The sequence below is a fragment of the Dermacentor silvarum genome, chromosome 5 (assembly GCF_013339745.2).
Source record: "Dermacentor silvarum isolate Dsil-2018 chromosome 5, BIME_Dsil_1.4, whole genome shotgun sequence".
Taxonomy (NCBI): Eukaryota; Metazoa; Arthropoda; class Arachnida; order Ixodida; family Ixodidae; genus Dermacentor; species Dermacentor silvarum.
The window spans coordinates 42,745,288-42,763,919 of record NC_051158.1 but is presented as its reverse complement, the minus strand read 5'-3'; the positions used below and the strand labels follow the sequence as shown (position 1 = coordinate 42,763,919).

At 47.8% G+C, this 18,632-nt stretch overlaps 1 long non-coding RNA gene across 2 annotated transcripts; it reads left to right on the top strand.

Annotated features, from left to right (window-relative positions):
• Window positions 1-14,400: 14,400 nt before the first annotated feature.
• On the top strand, window positions 14,401-17,293 carry LOC125945622 (uncharacterized). 2 transcript variants are annotated; one of them, XR_007467091.1, is made up of 5 exons: window positions 14,401-14,880; window positions 15,547-15,680; window positions 16,028-16,469; window positions 16,551-16,736; window positions 16,818-17,293. It is a non-coding gene; the product is annotated as an uncharacterized LOC125945622 (long non-coding RNA). The 2 variants fall into 2 exon arrangements; XR_007467090.1 differs by having other exon boundaries at window positions 15,547-16,469.
• The last annotated feature ends 1,339 nt before the right edge of the window (window positions 17,294-18,632 follow it).

The following is an 18,632-nucleotide window of genomic DNA, read 5'->3' as shown; positions in this document are numbered from 1 at the left end:
AACACTGGCGGCGAACGCTATGCACGTAGGCGAGCTTTCTGGTGGACACGCGGCCTCTTGCGTGGGCCGATCACGGAGATAGTGCACAACCGCACCGAAGAAATTACATCATTTTCAGGTTTCCGTATTTGTTTCGCACTTTTATTATTTCAGTCTGAGAAGACTTAACATAAAAGGCATGCGCTGCGGGTGCTTTGTTTCATGACATTTGTTTGTGGATTGTCATTCTCAAAATTCCCAGGAATAGCTTTGCCACGAATGCAAGACAAGGTAAGAGCAACAATAATGATAGAATGGTGTGCCATACCCACGTGGCCATACCTAAACGTGGTTGGGGATGGTTTTCTCGGCCGCGGGCGCCAATGCCGACGCCGACGCCGGATTTTCTGCGACAAGGGGCCTTAAACGCTGTCGCGTTAATACATGCTGTCACCCACTGGACATCTGATACTTCACAGCCATTTTCCACTACAATGCCTTGGCCCTGATGAGACTGTAAATACTGAAAAAATGTGGTTCATCCCTCTTATATAGGAATCGGTATAGAACACGAAAGTGAAACGTGTCTTCACAGAAGTAGTGTAATGTTTATTGCACATTGATATATAATGTCTATTGGTGTTTTGTGGCTAAAGCGCCCTTAGGCGTTGATGCACCCACGCTGACGCCTGGTGGCACGTCTCCTCCATCACGACTACCAACGTCGATGACCATGAGCAACCGTCGTGCATATGGAAGCTGCACTACGCTGCACACGCTAGCACAACGCGAAAGACGAAGCACGTAACTGACACACTAATACAACGCGCAAGACAAAGCACGTAACTGAATCGTCACCGAGTCAAATCAGCGCGTACAGCGCGTCGTAATTGCAGCCTCCGCGATCAACTTCAGAAACATTTTCAGAGCTAATTGCGGAGGCCACGCTCCGCTGTGCTGAGTACGGTGAACGCCACCTAGGGGATGCGTTGGTAGTGCTTCTTGATGCCAGCGTCCCTTCGAATGCTGGCATCGAGGCGTCGTAGTGCTGAGACCACCGAAGCGTTCACTGTCGGTGCGCGTTAGTGTCATAATGCAGTACTTCTCTTTTCTGCTCGTAGGCGGCGGCACCGCCCCGAGCAAGAGCGCGGGTACACGGAGGAGTGTTAGATATATAAGGCGCGTCTGTGTAGCTCTCTGCAAATGCGTTTGTGGCGCAATGGGTTAAACGCTCGGCGATCTATCGTCGCGGACCGAGAGGTCGTGGGTTCGATTTCCAAATTTTGCATGTTTGTGGAACTTTTTCTTCTGGTTTCTTTCTTTGTATTATGTTCTATGACGTATTTCCGTGACGTAAATACGTCATAGAACGCCTTGAAAGTTGTGGGTTAATGCAAGTTGTTTCCTGAAAAGAGTAACACTTCAATGTAATTTTATTTTATGGATAGCAAGAACGCTATTCTCCAAATATACTGATACCATAGGAGACATATTAAAAAAACATAACATTCATATTCTTCTTGTTTTTGGTAGCATGATGCTGCGTAATAACTTATGCAGTGGTACCTACTTCTCTTTATTTCTAAAAAAAAGAAGGAATAAGCAGACTGTCAGTGATTTTAGTACACAAACGAAGACAAATGCATCACAACTCCTCAGTGAGCATAAATTCAGAGCACGTCAGGCAGGCTGCGAATGAACATGCCTCTAAGCCCATGTCGTCATATTTCCAGGCCCAGTGAGGATGGCGAACCGAGCACTTCCAGACCGCTTTCCACAATGCGCCAACGCAGACTTCCTGGAATCTCCCTGTCGAACCAGCCGCTCTACAGTAACCACCTAGGCCAGCAGCGTGCGTGATCCTCATCTGAATACAAACTTTGGGCATGACAAACTCTTGGCGGTAGGAGCGTACCAAACGTGTTCGGTTAGAAACTTTCAGCGGCCTGCTGCTCAAACACGAGCTGTTCGTCTTGCGCAACCCATGGGACTCACTCGCTTGAAGTGATCCCGTGGGCTTCGCAACCACAAGGCGCTCCAAAAATTGTGGTAAGCAGTCTAAAAACAAAAAAAAGCCTGTAACATTGCGAATGCTGCACGTATGATGCAGATGAATCGAGAGGAGCGTAGAATCCCGGAGAAGGCTCAAAGCCACAGCCTTCCAAAAAATATATACCTATATGGCGAAACTTTCTTTTAATTTTTTATTTCGTAAGTGTAAAAGAAGTGTGACGCCAAGCCTAAGAGAATGCACAGTTCGAAATCGAACGCCTTTGAATTTCTAAGCGACGTTATCCCTAAGCAGCAGCTAGCATATATTGAGGTAAATATAGCTAGCCTTATGCATCGCTTCATGTTGAGGACTCAGTTTTACCAAGCTTTTTTTTCACAGGTTAGGTACGTATCTCAGCATTGCATTAAGAACTCGTGCACACAACCAGACAAAATGGGAAGGAGAATAATGTGACAGCGTTGAGAGAAGCTTTCACATTGAATACGATATGTTAATAGGTGCGAGTGATCAAAATGATTACCTACTCTTTGATGAAACAACAAGGTTGTTTGTAACATGTATAGTCTGTTTCACACTTAGGGGAAAACTCGGAGCGCCTTGCAATGCCTCCGAGTTTTCCCCCTAAGTGTTAAACAGACTGTACATATGTGCATCAAATTTAACGGGCACAATTTTAAAGCTCCTGACTAAAAAAAATTACTTTTAGTAAACCAACGTTTGCCACTAAATGCTGCTGCGTTTCGAAAAGGCATAACAAAGCTGCAATTTGTCAACGTACTCAGTTGGGAATCCAAATTTGCACCTTGTGTTTAGCAGCGCATCGTCATAGCCACTAAGCCACCACGGCGGCTAATGTCTTCAGTATGAACTTCTCACGTAAGAAAGCCTCGACTAAGACATCCTCTGTTCTGCTTAATTGGCATACCCTAACATTTGCTACTGAGATTAGCTAGCTCGCCGAAACCGGTAAATGCTCACCAATGAATTTCTACTGGGAATCACGCTTAATTCTTCTTTCTACTTCGATTCCCCATTGTTGCCACGGGCCGTGGCACCGGTGGTAGAGAGCACATCATAAGCGCTGATTGCTCAGTTTAGAACGCCTAGAGTAAGTTACGTTTAGTTTCTGATAGTTCGCTACCCGACCTGTTGCTATGTGCAGTGACCATGACGGTAGCAAACACATGATAAACTCCAAATGCTCACCTAATGAATGCCTACACGAAGTCCACCGTAGTTCCTCTTACTTCGCTATATCCCAACACTGTTGCTGTGGGCAACAGCGGTTTGGGTGGTAGAAAGAAGGTCGTAAGTGCTCACGCGGTGTGAGTGAAGGTCGCGTCTCAGCAGCCGCCAAACACGTTATATATGACGGGACAGCAGGGCTGAAATACAATCTGTACCAATAGTCTCGACCGTAACCTATGGAGCCTTAATAGGCTGTAAGCAAGGCAACCCGAAGTTTCCGCCTGTGACGTAAGCGCCGAATGCTCCCCTAGCGGGTACATTCGAAGGTCGGGTCGAGGATCGTTCGAGGAGCCAACTCGCGTGCATTTGCGTTGGTGCGCGTGCTACTGGTGATTGCGTTTCCGCGATTGCAAGCATGCCATTGTCATCCCGAACGACTGCAGATACACAGGATTGTTGTGTCGTTCAGTGGAACAAGGGCCTCGAGAACACAAGACACCAAGAGCCACGAGCGTTATTCAGCACATTATAGAGAAATTTGTAATTGAGATTCATAGTGAAATCTTTTTGCGCACACAATCGACATGGACACATTGAAGGAGGGACACACGAGTGCTGAATGATTTCACTATGAATTCGTACCAACTCGCCCAACTATCAGTTCTGTTGTAAATGAGAGAAGCGCCGAAATGTAAGCAGAGCCAGATTGCGCATTTTTATCGTCGCATACCTTATTTTCACCCGTATCGTGTGGTATATAGAGTAGCCCTTATCTGTACAGCGATACAGTTTTGTATGTCTCGCAAGGGCGCGTCCAACTCAATGCGGGCCACTTTCAAGGTGAAGTACACTGCAAGACCAACCGATGAGAAACATTATCATGTTTGCATGAACAAACATGCGTCTATTTGAAACGCTATAATTGCGAATGCGTGTATTGGCGCAAATTTAAAAGGCAAACTTGAATATTTTCTTATATCTGGATCCGCATTCTGTGAGGCGGTCGTTTATCGCAAGAACGACATCAGTAGTTGTGCGTTGTTTATCATCGACGACTAATTCGCCTGTTGTCATAACGCTTTTGCAAGTCTTCGCACTGATAGCACGTAACTGTAGCCTGAATAAATATCGCTTATCACTCTGGTATATATACTGCTTCCATAGGAAGTGATGCTGAGTGCTTTTGAACTGCCCAACAAACGCAAGGGCGGGAGTTGGAGCCTAACGCTTAACATGCGCAAAGACCTTTAAACCGCACAAAATATTTTTTTATCATTAGCCTTGTTCACTTGTTTGGACGCAGTGAGACGGGACTACAGTGTACAAAGCTTTTAAAATTGGTTTGCACAAAACACCGCGCCTATTATTTTTGACGGAGAATAACATTAAAAGAAGTGGTCATTTGCATACGCGTGCATATATACCAAATCAAGGACATTTAGCAAAACAGGAATTATATTGGCGTGCTTCGCACAAGATCGCTTCGGCTGCTTCATATTGGCGTATACGTCCAGCTTGATGTTACAGAAGAACTTGTCATGGACGTGCGAAACAAAGTTTGCGTTAGTACTCACTAGTTAAGTCCACATTTCGTAGGCCGTAAATATACGGCGCCGAGCAGACGCTTGCGTTTCATGACGTTACCGCCGCGAAAGAAAAGGTATTCCGCATCGGGGGATAGTTAAGGGAAAACGGCGCTGGAATCTAAATATTTCCGTTTCCCGACCAAACCACGCGCTACCGTTGAACATACCGCACGACCGCCACGAGCAACGAATGAAAGAGCACGAAGCCACTGTGTAAACAAATCGCCTCCGTGCCACCGTTGCGACCACCGAGGTGAGTTTTCGCCCTAGCGAAGCGAGGTCAAGCAGCAGGACCTGGTCGTGGTTGTCGAGTGTGTTCGGGGAACACACAAACGCCATGCATATATTACCGTTCTTTGAGTCGAGAACGTACGTTGCCAGGGTTCAATGACAGAGAGCGAACGCACATTACCAACAAAGAGAGGTGAACCGAAACACGCTTGAAGAATTAGACCGTCCGAAAAGCCATCAACTTTCAGTGACCAATTTTGTTATTGTCCCGGCTTTTTCACTAAAGCCCTCTGGGAGCAACGTCAAAATATTTCCGGTGTCTCTGAACTGGCACTTTGATTCGGCCGCGAACACCGACACATTCTAAGGGAAAGTGATATATGGACATACACATTAAACCGTCCGCGATATCTACCCCTACTGGGCATTTATAAATGTTGTCTAGCAGTGAGGGAGAAAATTTACGGTGATTGGTTACGCAAATTAGAAGGCTTAAGTAAGAAACGCTCCACAAGCAAGTAGTCGAAAAGAGCTTTTTTTTCTGTGGTTGTTTTTGAAACTAGCGGTCCCGTTATAACATATAAATGTGCAAGTTCACCGTGCAGGTTTGTCACGACTCGCCGATGCTCAGTCCTGTATGAAGAATAGACGCCCTTACTATTCTCAAACTACAAAACTGCGGACATATAATTCTCATAATCACCTTCCTTTACCACCTACGATGGAATATTACAGTCACGGCGTCTTGGTATAAGGCATAAAGAGAATTCTAACCGCGCTGACATTTAAGCAAGGGCACGGCAGTTGCCTAGTTTGATTTATGCTTTTGTAATAAACATTTGAACAGACAATTTCGTATTTCTTTTCATGTGAGCCGTATAACTTAGTTTTACTGTTCGAGGTGATACGTTGTCGAGGCGCTATCTACACTGCAGGCCCTAAATTCTGGATGGCTTAAGTAGGGTTCCCAACTACATCTTGCAGGGGATATAACATCAGTATGTGCCCCGCTAGTTATTGATTCGCTTCCTACAGTGCACGATGTTATCAGTTACTAAGCTGCTTTAAGAGTCCACCGCATTCTTCACAAGGTAAAGTGTGCATCCTCCCAAGTCAAACGCGCGGACTCACTTTTCGGGTGTTTGCTTTTGTAACAGTACTATCTGCGTTCAGCTCAGATAAAAACAAACGCGCAGCTGCAACCATACCTTGGACTCTAAATGACGCGAAACTTGTTTGAGTCGGCGAGGTAGCAGCAATGGATGACGACACGAGCACAGCCTCTTCAACTGTAGATGTTAACTGTCGTCCTCGCGATGATGAAGGCGATGTGCGATGTTTGGCAAGGAAATAATGGTGCAGTGCACATCTAAATTGCGATACATATCTAAATACATTTAAGGGCTTTGTACCCCTTTGCACGTGAGTTTTGAAGGACTCGCCAACAGTGGGCGCATACTCAGTGGGCGCATACTCAGTTTTACATGCCCAGTGTCGAAGTAGCCTGTTCGGGCACATACCTAGTCGCACATACTAGCTAACGCCACGTTATCTTTCCAGGTCAGGCAACAGCCACCAGCAACTTGTCTATTTGGGCTGATACCCAATGTCCCATTTTGTCCACTCGGCAAGACATCAGCCAGTGAATTACAGTGAGACAAGTTGCACATATATCCGGTTAGAAACGACGACAAACGCCAAATTCTTGGGAAGATGGTAAAAAATGTTTTGCTTTAACACCAATAATGACTCATACATTTTAATACATAAAAGTGAAAGCTAAAGTAATTATCACTCATAGACCCATGGAATGCAACTAATACATGTGTAGCACGCTGCCATAAAGTGCATTTTAATCATTTCAAAATACGTTGCGTTATTATTAATGTTTAGTTCATCTGCCACGGTGCTCGGGTTGTCAGGATTATAAAAAAAAAAGAATGTTGACTGAGCTGCGTCTTTTTTTTTACCTCGTTTGCTTGTCCATTGCGAAAAAGAAACGCATTTTATTTTTGTCTCATGGTGTCAATCAGAACCGCGGCTTCCCAGAGAAGTTCGTGCTTTCGTCCGGCAAGAGGAAAGAACATGAGACAGCATTTAGGATAACATGACCCTGCTTCCTTGACTCATGAGAGCATGTCAAAACTGCGCAGTCTTGGCTGTTATTTGAACGTATATATTTGACCTCATTTCGGAGAAATGACGCAAGATTTAGGGAATGCCCTCTCTTTTCTATTAGGCATATGAGAATTTAAAAGTCATCCTATAAAAGAGGCCCTTCATCAAGCTGTGCTGTGCAAACAGTCGCTATTCATTCTACGGCCTTGTCAGCACTCTGGGTTTTTTTTCCTTGGCCATTTCTTAGAATTGAAGCTCTTTGCAAGGGTAGTTTATAAGTGGTACGACAGCCAAACGAATTTGTCGATACGCCAAATGGCCTTCTCGCAGGAAACTGAATATTGAGTGCTGATTTTGGTGGGGACGAGTCAGATTCCGAAGAATTCATTAAATATTCTGCATGAGGCATATGAAACAGCCAACTTTGATGAAAAGCAAATGGTTTCCTTTATCTTTGGTGATGTGTATATGTAGAACGGGTAGAAACGCTGCTGACTTGCGCTAACCTAACCACAGGAAAGAAGAGCCATAATTACCTCGCGATGTTTCGAGAAGCCGACTTTCAAGCCTAAAAATATTTTGCCTGGAGAGGAATCTTCTTCTTTCTGGGGTTTTACGTGCCAAAACCAGTTCTGATTATGAGGCACGCCGTAGTGGAGGGCTCCGGATTAATTTTGACCACCTGGGGTTCTTTAACGTGCACTACAACGCAAGCACACGGGCGTTTTTGCATTTCGCCTCCATCGAAATGCGGCCGCCGGGGCCGGGATTCGATCCCGCGACCTCGTGCTCAGCAGCGCAACGCCTTAGCTGACTGAGCCACCCCGTCGGGTGCCTGGAGAGGAATGGACGCGTAGGCCTTGTCGAAATTTATGTGCAATACAACCTTACGTGATTTCCTTTTCCAGGTTTATTTCTTGCAATTTGTCTGCGCTTGTATCGACACAGCATAGAAACAGCCAATCACATTGAACGGACACTCTATAGGAATATGAAATTCCTTTACATTCTTCAAGATCACTTACAGAACGCCTTAAATGTTGGTTTTAGTCAGTGCGGGGACTTGGTTACCCCTATGAAGCAAAGAACGCTGGCGATGCCAAATTGAAGTTCACAGCCTAGTGTCTTTTGACCTGGATGGCATAATCTCGGCCCTGGTTCCCGGTTTACCGAAAAATAAGGGGGCAAGGCTTACAGTGCATAGTCGGTAAACCAAGGGCTCAACCTGTAGAGTTTTGAGAAGATTTGCCGCATAAAAATGGTCCAAGTGGGCGAAAACACCATAAAAAATGGCGTCACACTCACGTACTGGTACCATGGTTTGAGCACGAAAAAGAAGCTGGCTATTATTTTCTCCGCCTATTCACAACCTTTATCCGCCATGTCATGCTAAGTGACCTTTTTTTCTTTGAGTTCACCACGACGGGTGAAGATAAGTACGTGCAGGTGCGAAAAAATGTCTAAAACTGGAGTTGTGAAGATTTAAGGTAATATCAGAAGGCAGCTCCTTAACTGATTTTCAGTTGTCTTAGCGCGTGTCTGAATCATGATATATAGCCAGATACTCGACGACTCGGGAAGCTCAAATAGGCAATTTACTATCTATATAGCTCATACGAGCGAACAAGCTAGCACACCTTCAGATGAAGTGGTCTGACGCAGATTTTCTTTGACTGTTGCGACATTACAAAGATTTTCCCAAGCAACCGCGCGATCTAACACTTTACCACGGTCTTTATGATATTTCGGGGCATAACAAAGGCACCGATGGGATAGGATGCGCCCCGGGTGTCTCTGGCAGGATAGGCAGGTGATGTAGAATCTATGATGGACTCCCTCTTGCTTCAGCGCGCGCGCACAAACACGCGTACACGCACGCACACACACTAATACAATCAGAAGATTTAGGATGAGAAAATATAATGTGTTTCATGACTATTGTTAGCACACTGCTTCTAAAAAAATTTCAGTATAATTCGCTCAAGAACGCAAGACTGCTCTTTTTCAACTTTGGTGGTTGAATAATGAAGCATCTACCTTGCATATACGGCCCAGATGCCATATGGCATACATGTGTACATAAATACATACGAAACCGTCATGGCGACAACAACGCAGACGGCGAAAATTCGCTGGAGTGTCCGTATTATTGCTGTTGCATTAATAAATAAACAGTTACACAGAGAGGTATGAGAACAAACGCTAAATGTCGCGGCTGATTCACTAGCATGGGCCGCTAAATATGTGCGGTAAACGTGAAACATAGAGCACACCCACGAAACAGGGCTACCGAAGCGAAGGTATAATAATTGAGGAATATATCGAACCAATGGCGCATAACCTTAAATATGGCGCGGACGACGGGACCCTTGTTTTGTGGCCCTGTTTGCCCCGTGAAGTGATTAGCAGTGGTAGAGCAAGGAACATCGCTGGAGTCAACGTTCGGACTGGCGCACTTGACTTCTCCGAAGCATTTGCTGCCCTGACGTAGTTTCTACCGTGATGAACTCGTCTCCTTCTCGAAACGTTGGCTTCAGCGACATTCCTTGCTCGGTTTCACGCAATTTCCCTACAAATTTAGCTGCTGTGCCGGTGGATCAATCTTGTTCTTCGTATAGCCTCTTTAGTGATTCTTCTTATTCTGCGATATACTTTCCGTTAGAAGTACGTTTACCACACTAGGCCACGCAGAAGTTTTACTACACACGCTTTAGAAACGCGCAGAAATACACAAGCTATGTACATTAACCCCACAAGCCCGGCACGATTGTAACAAGAAATAAAAATCACAAATAACTGCCACAACGTTCAAGACTATTCCATATTCTGCCGAGACAACCCAACGTGAACATACGAAACGCCAGCGGGTAAATATTTTTCGTTCAAGGGTTGCCACGTCTTATCCGTCAGGTGCACCCAACTTACACACAACGTGAGTAGGTTGCCCGGACAGGTGTCGGGGCAGGAAGCCTTCCTCACCCGGACTTGGCGGAACTGCTGCATCATTTATCACGCGCTGCTCATTTCTCCCAGCGCTCGCGGTTCCGGTGCTGCAGACCGCAAGCGAGAAAGCGCCAAGACAGCAGGGTCGACGAAGATGCTTCCCCACATAACGCCAGCGTTGCACGGTGTTGCGATTGTTGTGTTAGCCACTTCAGAAGCCTTCCGCGCATATTACGTATTCAGGCGTGGTCGCACCTGGCCGCGTCGAGTTATCTGCAGCAGTCCCGGCGATGGGATCGTCAGAAGCTGCAAGACACGCGCTTCGAAGCAACCCAAGCAGTAATATTTCAGCATTTGCGGGAGCGCAGTCAACAGGCCTACACGAGTAGTGAGAACTGGGCGAACTTAGTACGTGTTCATGATCCATCAGAGCCACAACTAGACACGGAAGGAAAAGAAGGGAGTTGTGGCGCTGACAGATCATCAACAGGCCTACGAAGGAAGGCATTGTGCGCGAAAACGATAATTAATGCACAGGCTCTCTGACACGGAAAATATGGGGGCAAGCAGAAAGCATGTATACAAGATATGCTGAGCTAAGATGGTGTTCGTGTCGAAATGGACTTAAATAAAGGAGCCTGTCATCGTGTCGCGGTTACGACGGCTCCGTGTATCTTAATGACTGAAATGAACCGAATAAGGAGATATGTACAATAAAACTGCAAGTACACTGATGCGAAGGAACACTGAACAGGCACGTTAAAAACATTTTAACACCTGTATATGAGGTGTTCAGTGTTCAGTGCTGTTTTCTGTCTTTAACAACAAAGTGTACGTTACTACAGTCGATTCGCAAGCACGAAAACAGTTGTATAAATGTGTTCAGCGTTTCATGACCATGTTACATGACTTAACTTCTCATTAAAATAAATTGTTTGTGTAACAGCCCAAGATAGCGGCGCCCATGAATCGAATTTAAAATCGTCTATAGTCACCAGTGCGTACACGCGCGTGTACGACGTTGGTTATTGTTCCGTTGTCGCAGCGCAGTCATAATTTTGTCTGCTCTTTTTCGACGATGAACTGCAGCATTTGGCCTTCTGCTACCGCGTCTGTGCTGTAATACTGTGCTTGTCCAGCGCGTGCTGCGTGTTCGGTCGCACGCTCCGTTGGCCACAGGCATTCCAATTGACATTCGTGGCCACAGACATTCCTTGCGCCGTCTGGTCGGGCCGCGCCTGCGCTCAGGCGCGTCATACGGAGCCGCCGCCGGAGTAGAACGCCTCCTCCACCTTCTGCTGCCTCGCGCGCGTTCCTCCCCTACTTCTACTCTTGCGCGCGCGCGCGAGATCGAGCCACATACTTCTCAAATCACATTTGCACGTTTTCACTCGCACCAACATCATACGGCGCGCAGCCGCGATTTATCGCACTCGGTCTTTATACGGGACATCACGGCGACGGTGGAAATGCGCCTGGAGTGTGAACATAACTGCAATTGCAATAAAATGAGATCGAGAATCACAACACTCGAAACGGATTCCCACACGTCAGTTATATAAGTACGCGCTCGTGAGTTGCAGTCACGCAGTTTGCGAGAGGGAACCGCAAACACGACGGCAGCGTGAAGTGCGCGATGGTGGTTGTGACGGCGGGCCCCGCGTGGATAGACGATGCGACTGCAGGCGGTACCGTAAAATCGTCAGCGCGGCACGCCCGCCACTGTCGAACAAAGTAGACGCTTCTGGAACATTGCCAAACCAGCGGCTTACCATAGAGAAAGGAATTCAACCAAGAGTGGACACTCCCATAAGGCCAAGCGGCGGAATTGACGGCAGCGCGCCAAGCGGTCGGCATTAATCACTTCCGTTTTCGGTTTTGGGCACGTGCACTTAGAACGCTGGCTAACACGCGCTCTGCGCTTTCTTTTTTATTTTTTTCCCGACCGCGCATGGTCTTCGTCGGTTTATTATTTGGTAAAATTGACTGCGAATCATCTTGTCAAGTCCCATAGAATGTGTACCACGTGCAATTTCTTAAAGCAGATGCAAGACCCCTTGTGCAATGAGGAAATATTTATTTTGCTCTATGTGTGTGTTCATCCAACGTTGTTACCCCAGGTAAGCAGTAGTTCCCGTATGAAGCTCCACCAGATGGCATCAGCTGCAAAAAAGTAAATTACAAGCATGTTACATTTACAAGCATGTAGCAGCATGTTACAAGCATGTGTCAGTTTGGTATTTAGACATAGGAATACTGCGTGTAGAGGTGAAACGTGCGAAAGCGGTGAATCGGCGGCAACACAAACAAAAGCATTTCGCTTTTATACATGGCGTAGAAAATACCCGACACATCCCAAACATTACCATAAAATATGAAAACATCCGATTTCCGAGCATTCCCCCATTTCCGGCATTATTTCCTGCACTTTAGCGGCACAAATACACGGGCGACTTCGCGTTTCCGAAACTTGGCCTCGGCGACGCGACGGTATACGCTACATACATAGACGGACGCAACAGAGGCTCCCAGCCGGACCATGCTAGACGTTCGCAGAATGCCTTCTACTCGCACTTAAGGCGAATGCGTGGATGCAAAGCCTGTTTTCAGTCCTTTAGAAGACGGAATTTCCGAATTACAAGTTTCTGATATGTTCCTCGGCATTATCTTTCGCGCGTTCTGCCAGCGCCAGCAACACGCTCCCATGTTATCACTCTTGGCAATCGCCCATGGCGTTTTCGACAGGTGTGAGTACCGAAAAAAGGTATATGTTGTTGCGGGGCCACAAAAAAAAAAAAAATCACAGCATATCCACGGGGTGAATGATGATGAGTGGGCGAAGCTCCGGAGGGAATCATCGGATCTCCCGCTTAAGGGGACGCTAGCACAAACGCGTTAGAAACGTGCAGTACTCTCTAGTAAGGGGGAGCGGCCACAGCGTCTTACGCAGCCATTTACACATGCCGGAACGTGCACCGCGTTTGCCGACGCCATCACATGACTGCCGAGAGAGCATACCCCCCGTATTCATAAACGCTCCTCGACTTGAACTTGACTTGCCACCGCTTTGGGCAGCGCGTTCGAAACGCGTTGAAGGTAAGGCGGAGAGGCCACAGCGTTTTACACCAGCTTCTTACACGGGCCGTAACGCGCTAGCACAAACGCGTTAGAAACGCGCTAGAAACGCGGCCTTTCGTTAATGTTGGGTATTTATTGCCATCGTGGTGCGTGTGTCCATGTCCGCTTCGTGGCGTAGTGGGCTAACGCCGCGCGCTCGGAAGCGAGGGGTCCCTGGTTCGATTTCGCGCTACGGACACAACTTCGGAATTTTTTTTCTCATTTTTCTCAGACTAGTTACACACTACTACTACGACGACGGGGACGAACGGGTGTCGCTATAAGGAGCTTCGCCCCTAAAACGTCACAAACTTGTCCCCCTAAAATTCATTACACGTAAAACTAACTTTGTCACCACGGCCGAGCTGCTTATCGCAAACTGCGACATAGCGCGCTGCGTGGCCAGTGTGCCTCAACAGAACCGAAATAAGTTACAATAATCCTCAAGGAAGCGTCGGAAACATGTACCACCACGATTCATTAACTCAAATTAATTGCGCCAGGACGGCCGAGCTGTTTTTCGCTAACTGCATCTTAAGACTCGGTCCTGTGCCAAGCCTAATTGCGTCGTAGACCGTGAAACAAAATTTCTCACCTTGCCGAAGTCCAATAGTGCAGTGGTGTCTTGTCCCAGTGCAGAAGGAACGCAAGAATACGCCGGGAGCCCAAGAAAACAGGATACATTTTAAAAAAAGGAGACGGACGGGTCGCCGCGGGCGAGCGCTCAAACGCGCGCGCAGCCGCCCTCGCACACTTCGGGGGAGTGTCTGGCGGATGACACATGCATCTGGCGCGTCATTAGCCTGTCGCTAGGTAAGGCAAGAAAAATGAGTCGCAAAGTTTATGTTCAGTTATACGCAAAACGTTTTAGTTTTCGCGGCAAAGAATTTGAAAAATAAGCCAATGTCTGTTAACTTAATTTCCCTTTCTTTTTTTTCGATGCTCGCGGCAGCTAACGTTCGGCACAATACTATAGCGTGACGTATGGTGACGTGTTTCCTGTTGCCAGTTTTTGCCGAGTGTCCCCTCTTGTTGAATTTCTTTCGCTATGGGCTTACGGAAGGCGTGATTTTTCTTTCTTTTTTTTTGGCAACGATCATTTTCCTTCGGTTCTTTATATTTTCTTGCACCCTCGCGATTGCGCCGAGTTGATCTCGGCGGTAACGTGTACGGCGCACGAAGGAAAGACGCCTGGGCGCAGTAGCGCATGCGCGAACAGCTGATAATCGTCAGTGAAATATACATATAAGAAGCGGCCACCGGGAGGCCCGCCCGTCATACTGAATTTGACGCTATACCTGCTATACGTCGCCCGTGTCAGCTGAACCAGCGATTGACGACTTCAGACGCCATGCCTACCACTTCACCGACTCCTTTCACCGCCGGGTTCAAGGCTGTGAGGCATGCTCGAAGCTTTGCGGTCGCGGCTACTCCAGTTATGACCTCAACTTCTGCAAGCGCAGTTACCAGGCTAGCACGACCCATTGGTGCTCCTGGAATGCATATGCTACGCCCGGCGGCCATTTCATCCCTTCTCACGCATGAGGTGTCACGCTTGACGCAAACGCATCCGTTGCTGTTTTAAGTCACCCATGCAGTCAAGTTTCATTTTGTGCGCGCCTGGATAACGAAATGACTGCGCCATTCAACCGGAGGACAACGAAGCAACTGTCGTCGCCACGTGCCTCCCAGCTAACCTACAAGGTGAGCCCCTATACGTATATAGCTAAGGGTGACGCGGCTATATCCATTTCTTGCTGTTCTGCCTACACGATGGCCATTTCCAAGTTTAGATGTTGCGGCGTAATTACCGTATTTGCATGCATATAACGTGTTTTCTTTTTTTTTCCTCGACATTTATGGCCACGGAACACGCGTAACCTTATATTGGGGTTCGTCACAAGAATATAACGTTCGCTTTTTTATTTCCATTTCGCCTGCTCACCGTCAAGTTATTAACTGCCCGTGTATTTTGCGCAGTCTTCTCCTGATAAAGAGCGCTGTTGGTTCCGCATAAATGTGGTAACGGCGTAATTATCGCAACAGTTAGCAAGACGATAGGCGCGGTTGTGCAGGTCTTCAATGTTGCACGGTGGATCGCCGCGCAATCCGTGAAAGGCCTTGCGTTCGATGGTGCCGTGGGCATTACTGAGCCGCTGTTTGTCCGATAATCTTAGTGGGTGTCACAATGGACGACGCCATTCTCGCCGACAGTGCCAGAGCCCGACCTCTTACTTCATTCTGCGGCGGCAGTTCATACTGTCCGAGACAACTCTCCCCCTCTCCCTCGCGATATTTACGTGCAAATACGGTACGTTTCACGTCTCTCTTGCCGTTGACATTCTTTTTTTCCCATCTTCCTAACCGTAGGTGAATCCCGTGCAACCACGTGGTCGTGAAACTACCCCGGGGAACAACGCAACCACGTGACCGTGGCACTTCTCCGAGGGACAACGGAGCAACCGTCATCGCTACGTTCGATCTTCGGCAGTTATATTCATCAGGTGCGATTCTAGCTTGCCAGGGTGGCGCGGCTAATAAATCAACTAATTGGCAATGTTAATTGTTTTAAACTGATTGGCAAAAGAGGGGCCGCTGCCACATTGGGTCGTCGTCGTGACGCAAGCGGAGAGGACTGGGCGGGGCGATTGTAGCTTTAGGCTTAGCTAACACTAGGAAGGGTAGCTCGCGCTGCGAAGGCTCCAGCTGGCAGGGGTCCTCTCTCGTTTGCGACACGGACGTCGGCCCATTCCGAGTGCTATTGCTTCCCGGTCATAAGTTCGCGTGTCGGCGCGCGCGAAATGTGGAAGTAAATTGCACCCGGAATTAATTAGTGTCAGGTTTCTTCCAGCAAAACAGAAGAAGAACGGACGTTGCCTACGGTCTGCAGCGCGGCGCGCTGCAGCGAAGACGGTGGTGGGTGGCCGCATTCTTTTTTTTGTCTTCCGTATGTTCTCGTCACTATTGCTGTGTCACGCCGTGCTTTCGTCGCTTGACAAGCCAACCATCGTGGACTAGTCCCATCGCCCACTCCAGCGCGATGACGCTTGGTGAGTACGTGCTTTCTGGCTACTTTCGTCATTTAACGAGTGTCACCCCCCCCCCCTTTTTTTTAGGTTTCAGATCTGCAACCTGTGCCTTGGCCCCTGGCACATGTTCCTGCACCCGGCCGTGTCTCGCACCGATCACGTTCAGCACCCGCCTGTCGTCCAGCAGCTGATCGGGACTTCACTTCTGGTGTCCTGGTGAATGAGGATGCCTGCAATCTCCGTGCTGCAGCATGTCGACCACACGTAAGTATATCGAGTTCTTCCAGCCCATGCTGTGACGGTGTCCTCACAGGTTATGAATACGAAACCTGTTTGTCATTTCAGTCCGCATCCTTTGGTGCCAGACGCACGCGACGGATTTTCCTGCACCCGGCCCTCTCTCGCACAGATGATGTTCAGCACCTGTCGTCCCACGGCTCATCGTGTCACTTCTGTTCCTGCCTCATTGCTATTGGTGTCCTGCTGAATGAAGATGCTTGCAATTGCTGTGCTGCAGAACGTTGACTGCATGTAAGTATATCCAATTGTTCCGCCTCGCACTGCGACGGTGTGCTGAGAGATAATTAACCAGATGCCTGTTTGTTGTTTCAGTCTGCAACCCTTGTCTCGACATCTGCCGTCCATCAAGGTCTCTCCCACGAGCGTAGTAGGCAATGACACCAATTGCAGACCGTAGGGGGGTAGGCGTTTCTCTCGCCACTCATCGCATTGCTGCTCCTGAAAACGTCGTGCTGCAGGAAACGTTCTTCGCTGCCTCGACGAGGCCACACAACTATGAAGTCCCAAGAAAGAGCGCGACGTCGCGTGACATGAATGCTCATCTAACTTCCCGGTTGGAGTGATTCGTTCCACCCTATCGAAGATGACGGCCACTTGATGAAGTCGCATGTTATTCAGTGGCTGTGACCGAATGACGTGCGTACCCAGGTAACATGCTGCTCTAGCTCATCCTAGTGGTACACTGCTCAGACTCTAGCATTGGGTTGATGTGGGGGATTCTTGCTTGTTATGTTCATTGGCATTTTGTGCTTTTGTGATGGTACAACGATGCTGCTTTGCGCTTCCGAATTGTGTGCGCGCGCCCAACTGATGTGTGTGTGTGTGTGTGTGTGTGTGTGTGTGTGTGTGTGTGTGTGTGTGTGTGTGTGTGTGTGTGTGTGTGTGTGTGTGTGTGTGTGTGTGTGTGTGTGTTTGCGCGGGCGCATTGCTGTGTGTGTGTGTGGTCTGAGTCTGTGTGCGCGCGCGCGCATTGGTGTGTGTGTGGTCTGGTGTGTGTGTGTGTGTGTGTGCGCGCGCGCGCGCATTTCATCTGGTAGTTAACATCATTCCGGCCGGGGTGCATTTCCAATTGATACACGAATTGTTTGACTGGTTTCTTGCAATTGGTGACGTTCTTCAGTAAGCTCATCGAATGCTCAGCAATGATGGTTGCGTATTGTTTCGGAAACTCTTGCAACATTGTCACTGTACAACTCACCCACTCGTTTATTTAGTTGTGGCACTTTGACATTGGTATTCCAAGGAATTTCTGTTGGCATCTTTTTCCTTGTTCCCATATTCTTGGTCGTTGAAGTGAATCATCATGGACAATGCAAAACAGCATCAATGTACCATAACAAAAAGCACATGGTGTAAATTAAAGGCATTAGCTCTTATTGTTATGAGCACATCCTTTGAAATCTGTTGCCGGCATGGCACCAAGCTCTTACATTTTTTTACCTGTCTGCTGTCATTAATGATGCTGATAATAAAGCAATGTTCCTTTTGCAAGGCAGGTTCTGTATCGCTCTTCAGACACTACCACACATGCCTGCTGTGTTGAACAGACTGTTTTGCCACAGTTCCTTTTGTCCTACATGAGTGTTCACTGCCCTGTATAAACTTACCTGCCTGTGTTCTTTTACTGGACATTTCTATGACATGCATTTGCTCACTAATATTCCCGGGAACTGAATAAAATAGCAAGGACATTTTTAGGGGCGAACCTCCTTAAAACGGCACCCGTTCGTCCCTCGTCGTAGTAGTAGTGTGTAACCAGTCTGAGAAAAATGAGAAAAAAAATTCCGAAGTTGTGTCCGTAGCGCGGAATCGAACCAGGGACCCCTCGCTTCCGAGCGCGCGGCGTTAGCCCACTACGCCACGAAGCACACATAGACACAAGCACCACGATGGCAATAAATACCCAACATTAACGAAAGGCCGCGTTTCTAGCGCGTTTCTAACGCGTTTGTGCTAGCGCGTTACGGCCCGTGTAAGAAGCTGCTGTAAGACGCTGTGGCCTCTCCGCCTTACCTTCAACGCGTTTCGAACGCGCTGCCCAAGGCGGTGGCAAGTCAAGTTCAAGTCGAGGAACGTTTATGAATACGGGGGGTATACTCTCAGCAGTCATGTGATGGCGTCGGCAAA